The 19,012-nt window shown below is 28.8% G+C and overlaps 3 non-coding genes across 3 annotated transcripts; all 3 read right to left on the reverse strand.

The window, feature by feature from the left end:
- Window positions 1-12,357: 12,357 nt before the first annotated feature.
- On the reverse strand, window positions 12,358-12,431 carry TRNAI-AAU (transfer RNA isoleucine (anticodon AAU)). Its single transcript has one exon. It is a non-coding gene; the product is annotated as a tRNA-Ile (tRNA).
- A 1,544-nt stretch (window positions 12,432-13,975) lies between these two features.
- TRNAI-AAU (transfer RNA isoleucine (anticodon AAU)) lies at window positions 13,976-14,049 on the reverse strand. The gene has a single exon. It is a non-coding gene; the product is annotated as a tRNA-Ile (tRNA).
- Window positions 14,050-15,732: 1,683 nt separating this feature from the next.
- Window positions 15,733-15,806, reverse strand: TRNAI-AAU (transfer RNA isoleucine (anticodon AAU)). The gene has a single exon. It is a non-coding gene; the product is annotated as a tRNA-Ile (tRNA).
- Between the last annotated feature and the right edge of the window lie 3,206 nt (window positions 15,807-19,012).

The following is a 19,012-nucleotide window of genomic DNA, read 5'->3' on the forward strand; positions in this document are numbered from 1 at the left end:
CCAAAGCTAATTTATAGTTTTAACTATAGAAAAAGGAGTTCAGACGAACCTAGAATAAATCATGAAATTTCAAATACGGAAGAGAAAAAAAATTTAAAAATATCAAAATGAAAACAAAGTATGAGACGATAACTTAGGATTCCGCTATAGGAAAGTTCTCGTCCAATAATTTGTTTGTATTTTGATATTTTCTTTTCAGCAATTGGAAGTGTATGGCTTGCTTTAGGTTTGTCTGAACTCACTTCTTCTTTCTTTTTTTTCTTCTTAAATTTTAAATTAATAATGAAGGTGAAAGAGAATTTGCGACGAAAAGTTTCTCCCCTGGTATGGCGTCCTTAACGTAAATATTTGCCTTATAGTGAGGTGATCTCCACAGGAAAGAAGTTCAACCGGCTCTATTACGTGATGATCACCGCTTTGCGTTTGTTTGAGAAAAGGAAAACCTCTTCTTAAGCTTCAGAACTGGTTTGTGTTTATAGTTATCACGAAAAAATATGAGGCAAGCATTTACGCTTTGTTTTCAAGCCTTGGTTAACAACAGCTTAGCTACGTCACAAAATGAAAAGTTGTCTATTGGGTACACGATGGAAATAACTCAACTTTTCATACGAGTTCTAGTCAGGAAATAGGTTTTTACAGGGAAAGTGAAGCATGACGGAAGTCATCACATACCCATTAGAGAGATTTTGCACTTCATTTTGCATCCAGCATTTTAACGTATGTAAGTTTGAGAAGCTCAGTTACGGCAGGTCAGTCCCCTCATAAGAGCTTGTGCAGAATTTATGTGTGTAAACCTTGCGAATTACCATATGAGTGTGAAAAAACTCACTCCTTAGAATATTTAATTAACTAATTGTTGCAAAATCATTGCATGTTTGGTTCGAACATTTATTCGTTATTATGATATTTCTTACTTCAATTGAACCCTCGATATAAAAAAATTTGAATACATTCATCTGATTTTTTAAAATTTATTTGAAAAATAAAATCTAATCCTCCCAATAAAACAAATTAGCATCTTCCAAATTTCCTTCGAAATAGAGTTGAAATCGATTAATAAGGAAGCAAACCTTTTTTTTTTAAAAAATTTGAGCCCTCGATATAATGAAATTTCAGCTCTCGATATAAAGAAATTTGAATATATTCATCTGATTTTTTTAAATTTATTTGAAGAACAAAATCCAATTCTCCCAACAAAGCAAACTAGCACCTTCCAAATTTCCCTCTAAATGAAATACGAATAGAGTAACAAGGAAGTAAACCTCTTTTTTTTTTAATTTGAACCCTCGATATAAAAAAATTTCAGCTCTCGATATAAAGAAATTCGAATATATTCATCAGATTTTTTTAAAATTTATTTGAAAAACAAAATCCAATTCTCCCAACAAAGCAAACTAGCACCTTCCAAATTTCCCTCTAAATGAAATACGAATAGAGTAACAAGGAAGCAAACCTTTTTTTTTTTTTAAATTTGAACCCTCGATATAAAGAAATTTGAATATATTCATCTGATTTTTTTAAATTTATTTGAAAAACAAAATCCAATTCTCCCAATAAAGCAAATTAGCACCTTCCAAATTTCCCTCAAAATGAAGTATAAACTGAGTAACAAGGAAGTAAACCTTTTTTTTTTTAAATTTGAACCTCGATATAAAGAAATTTTAACTCTCGATATAAAGAAATTTTAATACATTCATCTGATTTTTTTAAAAAACTTTTATTTGAAAAGCAATATCCAATCCTCCCAATAAGAAAAATTAGCATCTTCCAAATTTCCCTCAAAATAAAGTAGGAATCGAGTAACAAGGACGCAAACTTTTTTTTTCTTTTTTTAAATTTAAACCATTGAATAGATATTTTTTTTAACATGGTATAGTTCAAAGCGAAAACCGGATAAACTAAAAAGTGCAGGGAAAGTCTAGAATTTTGTGGAACATATGTGCTTGAAAAGTTCTACTAACTTGAAAGCGGAACGCGGTTCTTGTCAGGGAATCGAACAATGGTTGCCATTGGGATGAAGATAGATGACGCTTTCGAAGGTACACGTTCTACTACGTTCGAACTGTTCTCCCTCCTTTTACAAAGCCTCTTTTTAGCTTCTCCACTTTATGATTTTAGAGTTTATTTTTTTCTATTTCGGACAATAGTGGTATTTTGTACACAGAAAATTTCTTAATATAGATTTTATTCTTAACTTATTCATATTTGTCTAGCATTTTGTTAACTATATATTCGAATGATTAATTCTCCTCCCCCCTGACACTAGATGCAATTAATCTTAGTTGATTGAAAACTTTCGAAATTTTAATAAAGTAAAGTAACATGTAAAAATAGATTAAACTGAGTTTGAGTTTCGTCTCGTTTCTATTTAAAGCTATGAACAGATTTATAAATTATTTAATAAAATAAGTTCGGTATGAATTGTTTTTCAAATTTTAGCCATATTTAATTTTTAAAAAATAATAGTTAAAATTTTTTAAAAGTTTGCTATTTGCTTTGATTGAAGAATTTCTTGCGTAAAAATAAGTATAGACTAAAACTAAGTTTGTCATCAGTTTAAGTGTACAAAATTCATTTAATGTGTTGAATAAGTTTATTATGGAATAATAAATGAATTCATAGCCTGAATTTATTTAAGGCTGTCGAATTTAAATGCTTATATTTTTTTTGTAAAAAATANGCGGGGGATGGTGTTTACCAACAGGATAATGCACCATGTCATAAGGGTCAAATCATAGAGGAACATTCCAGTGACTTTCAAGTAATGTCTTGGCCCCCAAATTCACCCGACCTTAATCCAATAGAGCATTTGTGGTCCTACTTGGAAAACCAAATTCGTGCTGCCACGCTACAGGACCAGTTGTCGTGCGCTTGGTACCAGATATCTCAGCTTACCTATCAGCACTTTGTGGAATCAATGCCACCGCGGGTGCTAGCAGTTTTGAGGGCTGAAAGTGGTCCTACATGTTATTAGCAGGGTGGTCATAATGTAATGGCTTTCCTTGTATATCTATTAGAAATGTATTATGATAGCTAAAGAAACACTCTATTTAGATTCATTGAAACTTGCAAAACTTTTATGCTTGATTTCTAAACTTATTTATTTTGCTGAATAAATATATATAGAAAAATAAATGAATTAACGTTGTTGTTGCTTTGTTGTTGCCATTGAGGCAGAAGGGGTGCGATTGTTATTGAAACGATGCGATTTATGCTATCATCAGACGCAAAACTTCAATGGTGATTTCAGCATGCTGGTTAGCCAGGGTGGAAATTTTTGATTTACAATCAATTCCTTTTAGTGCTAAAATAAATTAAATTCTACTTTATCAGGAAAAGATTGAAACTTTGTTCCCAGGTATGGAGCTCCATTTGAGTGTTTTAGCTTGTTGGAAAGTGGTGGAAACTTTGATGCAAGATTCTATTCTCGTTGATATGAAAATGGGTTAGTAACTGTGTAAAGTTCTGTGGTTTTTTAACATGCCCGAAGTTCAATTTTATATACCTTACTGCCTCAATATTCTTACTATATAATAAATAAATGAACCGAAAATAAAATGCGCCGCAGTTTATGAATGTACACGAAAATAATTTTTTCTACCACAAAATTTAGCATATCTGTCAATTTTAAACATAAATAGAAGGAATTGTAGCTCTTAATAACGGATTTGGGAGTCATAAATTTTTTGCAGAATGTAATTTACCACAGATTACATCAAAAAGACTACTCATTCGTTTTTACATATGAAAAATAATACCAGTAAAAAAAATTTTTTTGAGTGTGCTACGATTTATGAATGTAAGCAAAAAGGAATTTTATCTACAACAAAATTTAACATATTTCTTAATAAAAAAAAAATTTTTTTTTAAGTGCTTTGAAATCTATAATTTTATCTACTACAAAATTCAATTTTAAACATAAATAGAATGAATTGTAATTCTTATTAACAGATTTCAGAGTCTTGAGCTATTTGCAGAATCAATTACCACAAATTAAAAGTTCAATTGCTAAAAGTCATTTATAGAATGGAGTTTTCTTTTTCATGAAGTCAGTAAAAACTTCGAAAGGAGAAATCTTAATTCGTCATTTACCATAAACAAATGAAGTAAAAAGAAAACTTTTAAAATAAAGTGGCCAGTGTTGTACGTCAAAATGTTTCTGTGTGAGCTAATTTGTAAAAGTTTCTTGTAATGAGAGAGTGAGGTTGAAGCCTGCCTCGTGAAGAAGAGAAACAAAGAGGTAATTTTAAAGAAAAGGAGAAATTCTCCGTGTGATTCTTCCAGAGTTAATAATGATGCTGAGCATTCCTATTTACTTAATCATCGCGCAATTACATAAATCACAGTCAGGGAACATATACTAAGTACCCATTTCTTGCTTCTAGATGTGATGCTTTGAATTATAAAAAACAATGATAAATCCGGAAATACACCAAAATTTAAAATTGCTACGCAATTAATTTAAATTAATTTTTAAATATGAAAAAATTTAAATTGTGTGCTTATTTTTCAAATTTTATTTTACAACTTAAAACGTAATTAATATTTCTGAGAGACATAGTCATATTATATTAATTATCTCTTTAACTCTTTGTCCCTTTTCTTGGAATACAGTTTTTAAAAAAAGGCTTTGTTCTTTGTCAGTGAGTAATATCAAATTAATTTCTTTTTTCGTTTTTCTTTTTCCTTTCACTTTTTTTTAAAGAATAAAAGAGAGTGAAATTTATATAGTAGTGAACTATTATGAGAGGGAGATCTTATTAAATCAACTTAACTTCCATGTCCTGGTTCCTTTTTCAACACATTTCAATGCCGAAGTTATTTATTACCGAATCTTATAAGTCCAGTAGTACTTGAGAGCAGATCATAATTTCAAATCACGTTATTAACTCAACATAATTTACATTTTCAACTTCATTTACTTTTCTCTTTCAGCATATTTTCAATTCATAATCCAACCTAATATGTGCGAGATTTTTTAGTGGACTACAATTTAAAATTTTTCATGGCAGTGTGTAAGTAAGAAACGTTATATTCGAGATTACTTTACGAGCAAAACTTTAAAAGCATCTTATTAATTCAACTCAATTTACAATTTTTTAATATATTTTCAACGGGGAAGTTATTTCCTAATATCCTACAAAGACCATTTCTTGAGAATGGAAAACAATTTTCCAATTTTCCATGGCTTTTAATTTATAAAGTGTTTATTTCAAAACAACTTTATCAACAATGCTTTTAAAACAATTGATACAAAACGAAACCGCTGTAGCGGTGATGTAAAATGTATTTAACTTCACCTGAGGTTCTCCCACCACCTTTTTTTTTTATTTATTCAGTTCTCTGCAAACGATATGTCCCACCCGTTTAAGGGATAGCTTAACTTTCTGGTAATAAAAAGCTAGATAAATGCATCTTCTGTGACTTAGGATCATAAATTCTCACTGACACGAATGGAAAAGAAATCTTTGTGTTCGAAAACTCCCGCCCGGGGTCTTCCAGCTTACCTGGATGTTCTATTCTAGCCGAGGACCCCTCAGACAATTATCTGTCCCAATTAAATTGGTAATAAAACTTGGACCAGGTCACGTGGTGCCTTTTCTACCGGTAAAAAGGTGTGTAAATCTAACAAACACTTCCTTTCCCTGCCAGAACACCTGGTAAAGGTGAGGATTCGAATATTCGAAGTTCTATCCCTGCCCCAGAGCACTGTCTGTGGGACTCCATGCAGACGTTCTTCGGTTTCCAAGTAAGTTCTTTTACACACAGTTCTTTGTCTTCTTTTCTTTGGGATTTTCGCGGTTGTTCTGGTCAATTATCGATTTCAGTTGCAAATGAGGTACACACTTGCGGTAGTGTAAATCAAGTGACGAAGCGGTTGATGAGGTGATAATCACTCTGCTCAGTAAATGCGAATCGGTGTAATATTTCAAGCCGCTTGACAGTGATCATGATTACTTAAATCCTGTCCTTTGTTGGTGTGATGATCTCTATTGTAGGGAAACGTAATCTCGCAATAAAAACCGTAATACAGACATACTGTTAGCTGAAGTAGTTCTTAGAAAAGGAATAAAACATTGTTTACTGTTTACAAGCTTTCTCTAGGCGTGTATTACAACAAAGAAAAAGAAAAAAGACATGAAAAAAATTTCTAAAAAAGTCCTACATTTCAGTGATCTCTATTCTAAGGAAATTTAATCCTACAATAGAGAAGGCGGGCATATTGTTCACAGCTCTCAGAAAAGATAATGAAGCGTTAATTTAATGTTTATAAAGCTTCAATAGATCTGTAGATGAAAACGGCAGAAAAGAGACAGTAAAACTACTAAATAAAAACTAAAAATGTGAAATATAATAATTTTTCCGTTCATATGATAACGGTTTACCGAAAATTCTTGTTTTTAAAAAAAATTTTAATTTTTATTACCACACATGTAGTAAAAAATGCAAAACTGAAAAATACATTTAGCCGAATAAATGGTTATATGTTATTTTTTAATGTATAATGATAAAATTACAAATTTTTATCACATGTTATAAAAACTCTATTTCTACTGGTAATTTCACCAAAATTATTAGCTAAGCGCTTTGGTAAAAATTACCGAGTGTTTTAGTGTTCCCATAGAGCCAAAAACACAATCTTTTTTCTCCTAAATGTGGATTTAATACAATATAGTTCCTTAAATCCTATAATAAGTTAGTTCAATGATCTTACTACTATTTAATTTACAAACGCTACTATTAACATAACAACAACGAAACTTTTACAAACGTAATACGATTTAGTTAATTAATCCTATTATTATTTAGTATGTCAATCCTATTATTTAGCAAGTAAAATTTGTTTTTATTTCAATAACTAATCCTTTCATTAGACAGTTTATAATCCCTTTTATTATTTAAATGATAAATCCTATTTTATCTAGGTTATCTATCCAATTATTGTTTAGTTTATCAATTCTATAAATTTTTAATTCCTATAATAAAAGGTTATAGTTCCTTAAATCCTATAATAAGTTCGTTTATTGATCTTTCTTCTATTTTATTTACAAAAGCTATTATCATTTGGTTTGTCAATCCTATTTTTGTTTAGCTCATCAATCCTATTACTATTTAGTTTAAAAGTTTTATTATTATTTAGTTTATTAATCCCATTTTTATTTAGATCATAAGCCCTAATAATATTAAGATAATCAAGCCTAGTTTATTTAGTTTATCGATCCTATAATTGCTTAGTTTATCAATCCTTTTATTATTTAGTTTATCAAATTTACTAGCTTTCTAGTTTATTAAACCTATTATTATTTAGTTTATTAAACTTACCACTATTTAAAGTACCAACCTTATTAATTTATCAATCATATTGGTGTTTCATTCGTCGATCCATTTACTATTTAGTTTCTCAAATCTTATTTTATTAAATTTCATATAATTTAGCTTTTTTAATCCTACTGTTTTTTTTATTTCTCAACTATGTAATCATTTAATTTATTAAATTTATTAACCGAATTATTATTCAGTTCATCAATCATATTATTATTTAGCTTATCAATCCTCTTATTATTAATTTTTCAGTCTTTTTATTAATTAAATCATCAATTTTATATAAATTTTTATTCATTTTTTTAACAAATTCTAATATTATTTATTTATCAATTTTATTAATTTTTAGTTTTTTAAACCTATTATTACACAGTTTATCCATTTACTATTAAGTTTACTAACATTATCATCATTTATTTTACCAAATCCTTTTATTATTTGGATCATCTATTCTATTATTATTTAGCTTACCCACCCTATTATTATATAGTTTATTAGTTAAATAATTCTATTATTAAAAAATTAATTTTCAAAGTTATATTTTAGAGGTAACCTATTTTCTTAATTCTCATTTTATTTCACGAAAACTTTTACCGCATCTTACTTAATAATGAATATTTATTACTTAAATATTTGTTATTTAAAACAGATCCTTGCGTATTTAAAAATAAATCCTTAGATCATAATCTCCTGCACTGAATATGATAAACTTTTCTTTTTCGTTTATTTCGTTACAATTTAAATCTTAAAGCATTTTTTTTTTTCAAATTGCAATTTTCAGACTTTTATTTTCATTTACATTTATAGTCATTTCTTTTAATGTTTTTATTATTTAATTATTTTATAACGTTTTCAGACACAAAAACTGAAAATAATTTAAATAAGTAAATAAAAAGTAGTAAGAAAAAAAATTTCTTTCCATTTTGCTCTGTAATAGTTAAAAGACTTTAAAAATATGCATTTTTCATTTTAAAAATCAAATACTAAGCAATATTAAAAGAAAGATAATAACGAAATAAAATAATAAAAGTCATTTATCTTAATAATTTTAATATAACGAGACATAAAATCTCTGATTTATGTTTACATGTAACTATTTCGGTCTATTATATAATGAAAACACAAAATCTCATAACCAAACGCGAAACTACCTCCTATTCTTTAAGATGATAGATTGTGTAAAATGTTTATACAAAAGATTAACATCGGGGTGCACAAAACGCTAAAAGAAATGGGGAAAAAAAAAAGAAAAAAAAAATACGTTGCCTCATTCCGCTTTGTTGCACACAATATTCAATTCGTGAGTTTTTAAATTTTTATTTTTATGTTTTCCCGAAAACATTTTCTCTTACATTGAATATTCCTTTATAAACCGCAATATTGCAGCGCGATGAAAAACATATGCATAATAGTCTTTATAACCCAACACACGCTTAAAAATGAATAATTTTCAATTTAATAGATTCCGATGAATGCAATGATGTAGCAGGGCGTCCTGTTACCATGGCTACCAGCCCCAATGGTGCCCATAGCGATGAAGCTGGTTGCTAGGCAACGGATATGTTGTTAACCCGTCACTCTCTAGTGAGCGAAAGCGAAAGGAATTTAATGTCGTTATTGTGAAAATCCCTAGCAAAGAGGATATTTCAAATGAAAAGGGGAAAATTTCCCAACTTTCGCTCTCTTTCGGAGCTATTCGCTCTCTCCTTTTTCTGGGAGTTTTCCTTTTTCAAAAGGATCTTTCACAAATTAATTTTGAAAGCGTTTAGCGTCCTTTTATCCCCCCTCTTTCTGCTTGCCCTTCCCCCTTTTTCTGCTAAAAGCATTGCCACTTCGATGCCGTAAAAGCCAGAGATGTTTTCTCCAAGAGTCGAATTAGTTTAGGGGGATGAGAGAACATTTTTCTTCTTCTTTTACAAGGGATCTTAATTTCGGAGTCTTCTAGAAGGATCTTAATTTGACAGCGGAGACGTTTTGGAATTCCACAAGGGCGAAAAGAAGAAGTCGAGAATGTTCTCTTAACATTCGAAAAATGTTCTAAGAAAAATCTACATTTCTTTGAATAAAAAATATATATATTCCATTTTTTTTCTCCAGTTTTGGCGTAGTTTTCCTTTTAATATTTATTTTATACTTTTTGTTTAAGATGGATTTTTACGTTGGATAATTTGCTCCGAAATTTTAGACAGTATACGTATTATTTCATGAATCAATTATTAAACATAAAATATATGTGAAGTTTTTTACACATATACTAAGAATTTAATTTCTAAATAAAAAATATGAAAATAATTACTTCTAGATTCATTTAGTGAAGAGCTGCGTTTTTTGTTGGATATGTATATGTATATATATTAAGTAATAAAAATAATTTTTAATCGAGGCGTTTAATGAAAAAAAAAACATTTCATGAACTTTATGTTTCTATAATGAAACTTTATGGTTAGGAACTATTCAAAGAAATTGAATTTTTTTTATTTTATTATCTAAAGATAATTCCACGTCAAATATAAGATTTTAAAACTATACAAGTCTTTTTTCTTTCATTTAACAATGATCAAAAACATTTTGAATTATAAAGTATATAAAGTTTCGAATCCGATGAATTTGAACTACTAAATTATACTATGTAATTTTAAGTGGCAACATGCAAAATTTTCATGCAATCGTTCAAACAGTAGGTAAGTAATAAAATTTTGGAAAAGTCTTTTTTTATATTTCTCAAAAACTATTCGCCCGATTACGTTCAAGTCTATTTTGTTATTATCATTTAAAATTACATGCATCAAAATAACATACATTTTGCTGCATTTGCTTCAATTCGAAATTTTCTTTGAATATTACTAAATAAAATAAATTAAATCATTTTCAACAATTATTCATTGTATGAAATTATCTTTGGTTTAATGAATCAAAAAAATTTTGCAAATTTTTTAAGTTCTCGAGTTGTGTCAAAATTTACAAAAAGCGAAATTATTGGGTTGAGTAAAAAGTCGTTGCGTTTTGTTTTACTAAATTTTTCAAATTCATATATTTATGTAAAATTTAAAATTAAATCAGTGATGTTCCCTTTTACTCGATAACATTTTACCATTATTCGGTGAGCTTCACAATCCTCGTTCGTAAAAGGACCGAACTTAATTTACGAAAAACTGAACACGGTGCTGATTTGCAGCCTCACCTGAATTTGACGTTGGTAAAGCAATAAATTTTGAAGAGAGCGAAATGAGTGGAAGTTTGATGACGCAAGGTCAGGTGAGTATGATAGGTGAGGTAACACATCCCATTCAAGATCCAATAGCTTTTTATCAGTCGTCAATGATGTATGTGGTCTCGAGTTTTCGTGATGGAGCACTACTCCTGTACGATTGGCGAGGTCAGGACGTTTCTTTATGGTAGTTTAAACTCTAAAATTGCTGACAGTTCACATCTGACTGTGCAGTTGCTCGGTTGGAGCTCAAAAGATGCCATACCCTCACACCACACTGAAACCTACGTCTGATGAAGCTCTCGATCTGGAGTCGTTGACGGCTAATCTTCACTTAAAGACTAATATCGTTCGCGCACAAGCAATTCACTTCTGATCACCAGTTATCATTTTCAAAAAATGGTAGTTTTTTTGAAAATGAAAATGACGTTTCACGAGCATATCGCAGATGTTTATTCGTGCCGACAAATGAACTCCTTCGAATTCACGAAGAACCTAAATTACGAGTTAGCTTCCGTATCCCAGTTTCTTTAGATACACGTGAAGCATTTTTGTCTGATCTTCGCTGTCTCTACAATCTCTCGTATTATATAACGTGGGTTTGATTGGATCAATGTCGTTATTATGTCATCATAAATTTGGGCAGGAATTCCTGAACGAAGCGCATCTTTAGAATCAAACTCACAAGCACGAAATTCCTTGAACCGGTTTTGGCACTGACTTGACATTCATTGTCACCGTAAACATTACGCATTTTCTTACTAGCTTGACGCGGAATTTTGTTGCTACGGAAGTAAAATAGTAAAATATGACACCAATGAACAGTTTGGTATTCCATGATCAGTGTGCTGTCAAAATCTTCAAAATTCAACAAAATAACTCAATTTGTTCTTTACAATAAAACTTGAACTGTTCAGCTATCAATGACGTAAAAGCTATTCTTGCAAATGATTCAACTATTTCAGAAGCTGCAATATTGTAATCTGTTGCAAAAAAAAAAAAAAAATGCAATGACTTTTTACTCAAATGGTCTTATAATGGTCTACTATCTTAATAAAATTATTTCAGAAAAAGGCCAATAAAATAGAAATCGCATATCTTAAAAGAAAATTTGAAATTTGCAGTAACGGTATAATGAACAAATTATGAAAAAATCAAGCAGTTATAAAATATTCCATTAGTATTTCCTATCGCGTTTTTTAAATCAAGATAACTGAATTGTTTAATAAAGAAATATATTTATATAATTTAGTATATTATAAATAATTTTAGTTTTCATTTCGATATAAACTATAATTCGGCTTATTTGAATAATTTTCAGCTTATGCATTTACGACAGAAACAAATTCAAAACTAGATAAGATATAGCACTAAGATAACTAGACTGGATATAGCTCTACTTATAACTGGACTACACTGCAAATTTAACTATCAGCCAAAAAACCTGATTATTCATGATAATACGATGAAAAAATTTTCGTTCTTCTAAATAAATATCTTTAATATTAACTGCAATAGGTTAGAAAGTTTACAATTATTTTAAACTTTATTTATAAGGTTGGAGTTGTACTACTAGAAGGTTCATTATTTAGGGTTCCACAGCCGAAGAAAGAGATCGGGAACCGCTGCTCTACCCAACTGGGCTAACAACCCTGACATAGGAGACGAGAGAGTAATCGTAAAAATAATTATTAATATTGTTTAATTAATAATTATTTGTATTGTAAAATTGTAATAATTATTAATATTGTCTAATTAATAATATTATTGTTACAAATGAAATCAAGAGGAAAAAATGGTGTACAAATCTGAAAAAAAAGTTGTCATGGCCCATGGGGGGATCGAACCCACGACCTTCGCGTTATTAGCACGACGCTCTAACCAACTGAGCTAATGGGCCTCGTTTTCATCCAAAAAAGATAAGTTCACAAGTTAATCTTATCAACTTCTGCTGATAAGAGAACGTTTTTTAAAATAAGAAAAGGAAAGATGTTGGGAGAAAAAGTGACGTTGCATTTTACATACGAAAATCGATAAAAACTTCTTCCGATAAATGTCGACATTTATTACATAGTCGCTTTGGAAAATATGTCCGAAATTTATTGAATAATATTACTAATTCACTCTTTTGCCGGAAAATGTTGACATTTTTCACTGGATAATGAAATTCGAATAAAAAAAAGGTTCTTGTACTTAATTTCTTCCACAAAGCTTTCCATCTGTGTACGTGGAATATCAATTTTTGCTGTTGTAATTGATGGTCATAAATGTTTTATTCGATATTTAGCAAATATTTATTTCAACATTCACGTTGAATGTCTAAATTCGTTAGCATAACAGAAATATATTGAAATTTAATAGGCATTTACGACCATTCTCAAAAGCGTCACTTCTGATTGAATATCAACATTCACAGAAGTATATCAATATTAACTTATTTCAGTTTTTTTGCATTAACAAACATAAGCAACAAGAGTGTCTGCCGAAATTTTCTCATGGGGATTTAACCAGCATGAACCTATAATTATTTAACCAGCATGGAAGGGAATTTAAAAAGCACGGGTATTAAAGGAAATTAAAAAATATATATATTTTTTTTTTCATTTAAATATTTAATATTTAAACATTTAATGTTTAAACATTTAATATTTAAACTTTTAATATTTAACATTTACATTTTTTAATGTTATTTAAAATTCAAATAATCATAGAATAAAATAATGAGCTTCATATTGAAACTGCTCCTATTCATGCAATGAGCCTAAAGTAGTTGTAGTGCTTCATATACTTCGCACCAGAGCTGTATAATGAGTTATCTTAACGATCTGAGAAACATCCCTGAGGATGATCCAAATCCAAACAATTGATCGCAATAAAATGCCATCCCAATTTTGATTCTCTATAGAAGGACCGACGATCTGAGATCGAATTAAGAGAAAGAAATATGTTTCTAAAGTAACCATTTTCAACATTTACGGTATTTTTTTTAAGTTATCCTTTCAAAGTAAATCATAATTCGCCTTATTTTGATCATTTTCAACTTATGTATTTACACCGGAAGCAAATCCATAACTAGATTAGATATATAGCATATAGATAACTATACTAGATGTAGTACTACATGAAACTAGGGTCAAAAAACCTCATTATTAATGATAATTCAAGGAAAAATTTCTTATTTTATTAAATAAATATTTCTGATATAATCTTTCATAGGGTAAAACGTTTACAATTACTTTAAACTTTATTTATGAGGTTGGAATTCCGCGACTAAAAAGTTGATTATTTTGGCTTCCGCTGCCGAAAAAACCCAACTTCTCCTCCCAATTGAGGGCATAGCACACGAGGCAGTAATCTTAAAAATAATTATTAATATTGTCAGATAATAAAAATAAAATCAAGAAAAAGAAAATATGGTGTACAAATTTTGAAAAAAAAAATTGCTGGCCCATGGGGGGATCGAACCCACGACCTTCGCGTTATTAGCACGACGCTCTAACCAACTGAGCTAATGGGCCTCGTTTTCGACCAGAAACGTTAGTCAACTAGTTCAATTACGTTAGTCAACTTCTCTTATCAGCTGCTGCTAAGAGAACGTTTTTAAAATGTGAAAGGGAAAGATATTGGGGAAAAAAGTGACGTTGCATTTTACATACGAAAATCGATAAATAATAATTTCTTCCGGTGCTTTTTCTAATGCGCACTTGTAAAAATATTCTTGAATATTTTTTCATAGATGAATAATTTTTTAGAAATGAAAGAAATATTCATCCATGATTTATTTTTTAATAATATAACGATTTTTTTTTTCTTTTTCGGTCGCACTGCTTGAGAAATTTTTCGCGTGGGCCTTTGGCATCCAAATAATAAATTCATTTAAACATTAAAAGAAAAAGAAACAAGTTTTTTTCCCTTTTTTCTTTTTTGTCTGTGTGTGTCGAAAAATGTTCTCAAGATCTTCTTTCACAAAATTTCTTTTACTCCAACAATTAAATTTTAAAACGTGAAAAAAAATTTGTAAAAATCATGTTTTATTTAAACTCTTTAAATTAAATATGGTAGAAGGATAACAGGAAAAAAACGAGTTCCACTGTTTTTTAACTTTTTTTTTAAAAGTTACATTCTCTTTACTGAATCTCTTCTAATTAGCAAAAAAAGTATAAATCAGATCATTAAATTTAAAAGTGCAGGATTTATTCTCAGTTTATGAATCGGACTAAGTTCCAACATAACATGTAACACGCAACTTTTTAATTTTTACATTTAAAAGTACAATACAGTTCTTAAATTACTTTTAAAAAAAATATTTTTTTAAATTTTTATGGGGTAAGAGTGTGCATAATTTTGACTCTCCTTATAGGTGCTTATAAATATTTTTATTGAGTTTGTGATTGTTTATGTTGTTAATTTTTTCCCTAAATCGAAGCGACACTCCTTATGAAATAAATAAATAAAACGTTTATAATAACACAAAATGCTTGACGACATTTTGTATAACAATATATTACTTTTTGGCATAATATCATATTAGGTTCATGAAATTTTTTGCCTATTTGTCCAGCGTGTTATTATGTCAAAACTTAGAAATACAAAGTATGACTGAAGATAAAACTAAGATACCTGAAATGAAGCATGCTTTAAAATGTACATTAAATGTGCAGCCTTTCATATTTTAAATGTACATTAAATGTGCAGCCTTTCATATTTTAAATGTACATTAAATGTGCAGCCCATGATGATTTAATGGGAAAAAATGCGTTTCAAAAAATAATGTTTCATTATTTCTTATCTTTTTATTTATTTGTTTTAAAAATGATAAAAAATAATTTTGAATTGTAAGGTTTTTAAAAACGTTTACTTAATTTTAGACAAAAATTACAAAATAATTTCTGCAAATTCAGTCTAGCAGTTTTGAAATACTAAAGAAATTCGTATTGTTAGTGCTGTTAATATATTTCCTTGTATTTTGAAGGTTAAAATCCGAATCTATGAAAAAAAGAAAAAGAAAAGAAAAAAAAAAAGACTAAAAGAAAGAGAGAGAAAATCTTTTCGTTTTATTTTTTAACCAGAAATATTGCTTCCACAAACTAATTATAATTAGCACATCAGGTTGACCCTACCTACTATTAAGATGGAGTCTAATTAGTACATGATTATCCGATACTGTTGTTTCCTCAAAAATAATAAGAAATGTAAAACTTTGGCCCATGGGGGGATCGAACCCACGACCTTCGCGTTATTAGCACGACGCTCTAACCAACTGAGCTAATGGGCCTTGCTTCAAGAGGAAGTAGGTAAATTGAAAATAAAATACTAGTTTATCAACACGACAGCTGATAGATAAGAATTTCAATACATGAAATCAGCTGCGTATTCTATCGGGAAGTTTACGTCAGTTCCTTTCACTATCGTTTCTCTGACGTCATTAGGAGTATTATTCTATTCTTGGTTTTCTTTTTTTCCTAACTTTTATAAAGAGAAAACAAGCAAAAAATTGAGATGTACGTCTAAGCAAAGATACTTTTGTTTCTTTAAATGTTGAAAAATTATATTTATGAATTTTTTTTAGACGGATGCAATATGTAATTAAAAAAAATAAGGCATTATTTTTATAAACATTTTATATAAAATAAAATAACTTATTTAATATAAAGCATGATTATCAGTATTTTAAGCTAAAATGAAATCAAGATTTTAAAATAATTATTTATCACTCCGACTTATAGTAAATAATAATATACAATTTAGATATATATTTTTAAACTAAGCTATTGAGTTGTTTAGTTCTACAATCAGTACTAATTCAAGTAAAAAACAAGATGTAACAAGTTTTGTGTATTATAACTCAAGAAATCCTTGGCAATTTTGGTGTTAAGTGATAAAAAATATGAAATTGTTTAATAAATTAATATCATTTTGAGAATTGCAAACGAATGCGCTATAGTAACAGGCACATTAGCGTTACAGCGTCGTGCTAGAAGGGCGTGAGTTCAATTCCCCCATAGACCAGTCTATTTGGTTATTTATCTTTGATGACACATCGGACGTTCATGAGTGGAAACGTTTGTTATCATATTATAATGTCTTTTTACCGTTACTTTTTTGATGGAAAAAAAAAGCATACTCATCTGAATTAACGTTTATTATTATTATTTATTCTTCTTTTTATTATTTGAGTTAGGAAATTCGAGAAAAAATGGTCTCCTTCAGAAATTTATTGATTGAAAATTATTCGGCTGATTTCGCTCAAACTTCGGACTTTGTTTTGAAAAATCAAATTTATCAAGATGAAAATCATTATAATGTAAAACAATTGATATCTTATAATTCAGATATTTTTAATAATCCTAAAAATAAACGAAATAAGATAACAAATCATCAAAAATAATTTTCGACATGGAATTATCTTTCAATCAAGAAGAGAATTTTTTTTTTTATTTGCTTGAGTAATTCGAGGGATTTTACTATGCATGAAGTCTGATAAAATTTAAAGTGTCCAAACCTTCGACTTATGTCCTGATTTTATTTTGCAAGTTATCACTATGCAAAATACCGCCTTATTTTAGGACAGAAGGTATATTTACTCAGAGATAGTATATTTTTGCATCTGATTTTGGGATACTAAATATACTACACTAATTATATAACTTATTTAACACTAATTATATAACTTATTTAAGGTAATTTTTTTTAATGAATTGGAAACCTTCGTCTATATATGATTTTCTATTCACAATATCGAACATTATTCTGGAATATTTTTTTTCTCTTTTTGTACAATGTACAGGACAGACCAAGCAGTGAAATGTCATAAAAATAAAATAAAAATATTGAAAAGAAAATTTAAAAATTTAAAAACCAAAAAATTTAAGAAAAGAAATTTTAAAAAGAGTACATGTTTCACAATAAAACGTCTTCACAAAATAAATATTCCAGCCCTATATTAGAAATCTCACTGTGTAAAGGATGAATTTTATTGCCCTTTTTTTAGAAAATGTTATAAGCTTTTAAAATACCTATAAAAAAATTAGCGATACTGAAAATGATAGTATACTAACTATTAATATATTATGTGTTAATTACAACACATATATCCATGCACAAATTTAACTCACTATAAGGGAAAAACTATTGGGAGGTACACGCAATAAAGGCAAAAAAAGACATTCTCCCGAGGATAAACATATTCATTTAGAATTTTTGAAACTGAATCACAATTCAATATTTCAAACAAATGTGTTTTTTAATATATTCTAAAATAATGCTAATGCGTCCTTTGAATGAAGAAAAATTGATGATTAAGGTAGAAAAACGGTTAATGTCTATTTAAAAAAAAGAAAAAAGAAAAAAAGACTTCGATTGGATCTCCCTCGGTTGTTTTCTGGCAAATCAAAAACTTGGAAAGTCAATTTTCGCAGAGAGTTATTACGCAGTGAAGGTGGACTGTGCCATGGCAAAATAGTTTCTGTCCACAAACTTTTGTAGATTTTTCTTAGCAAAAAAAAGTATTTCCCATGCAGATAAGTGCATTTTGTAAACACATTTGGAAAAAAATACAAAACTGAAAATAAATTTAATCGAAAATATTGTTTTTATGCAATGCTCTAAGGTCTTATAATAAAACTAGCAAGTTTTACCACATTTGTCAAGTTTTAACGCAAATCATGAATCAATATTTTATTGTTAATTCTACCAAAATGATTACCAAAGTGCTGCGTTAAAATTTTTCGAGCTTTTTGGTGTTCCTATAGAGCTAGAAACATAGTAAATTTTACCATATTTTAAAAACTTTGACCATATTTTTTTAATCATTATTCGAATGAATCATTTATAAAAAGATGTATTTTAAATACTCTTTTTGAAAAAATAAATTAAACCTACTATAATACGTATACAAACTGATACAATATGATAAAAAAATTATCCAAAAAAGGAAGAAAAAAGGAATGAAAACAAGGATAAGTTTTTTCAGCTTGCTGGCGGAATTCTGCTATTTTTTAAAAATTTAATATTAAAAAAAAATTAGCTTTTTCTAAGAAAATTTCCCTTTTTTTTCTAGAGAAAAAAAATTCGTTTTTTACGTTTTTTCGTACCTTTGTAAACGCGATTCAAAATTACGCATCTCGATTCGTATTTACGTGATTTGTATTCAACACAATTTTAAATTATACATCTCGAGTCGTATCCACGTGCTTTAAAATAACATATCTTGATTTGAGTTCAAGCGATTTAAAAAAATCTCCCATTAGAACTCGTATTCACGCGATTTAAAAATTTCACATCGAGATCAAAATTCACACAAAATTATATATATATCTTTATATAATATAAGAAGAGAGTGGAATGATAACACATAGCCAATCACAGAAGTCTTGCGGTTAGTAACGCACAGATCAGTCAATCAAAATGGAGAACGCATGCGTGTGAAAAGGTAATAATTTTAAATGACGCTTCTTGCTGAAATGTTACAACTAAACTTAC

Source organism: Parasteatoda tepidariorum, chromosome 8 (genome assembly GCF_043381705.1).
Source record: "Parasteatoda tepidariorum isolate YZ-2023 chromosome 8, CAS_Ptep_4.0, whole genome shotgun sequence".
Lineage (NCBI taxonomy): Eukaryota > Metazoa > Arthropoda > Arachnida > Araneae > Theridiidae > Parasteatoda > Parasteatoda tepidariorum.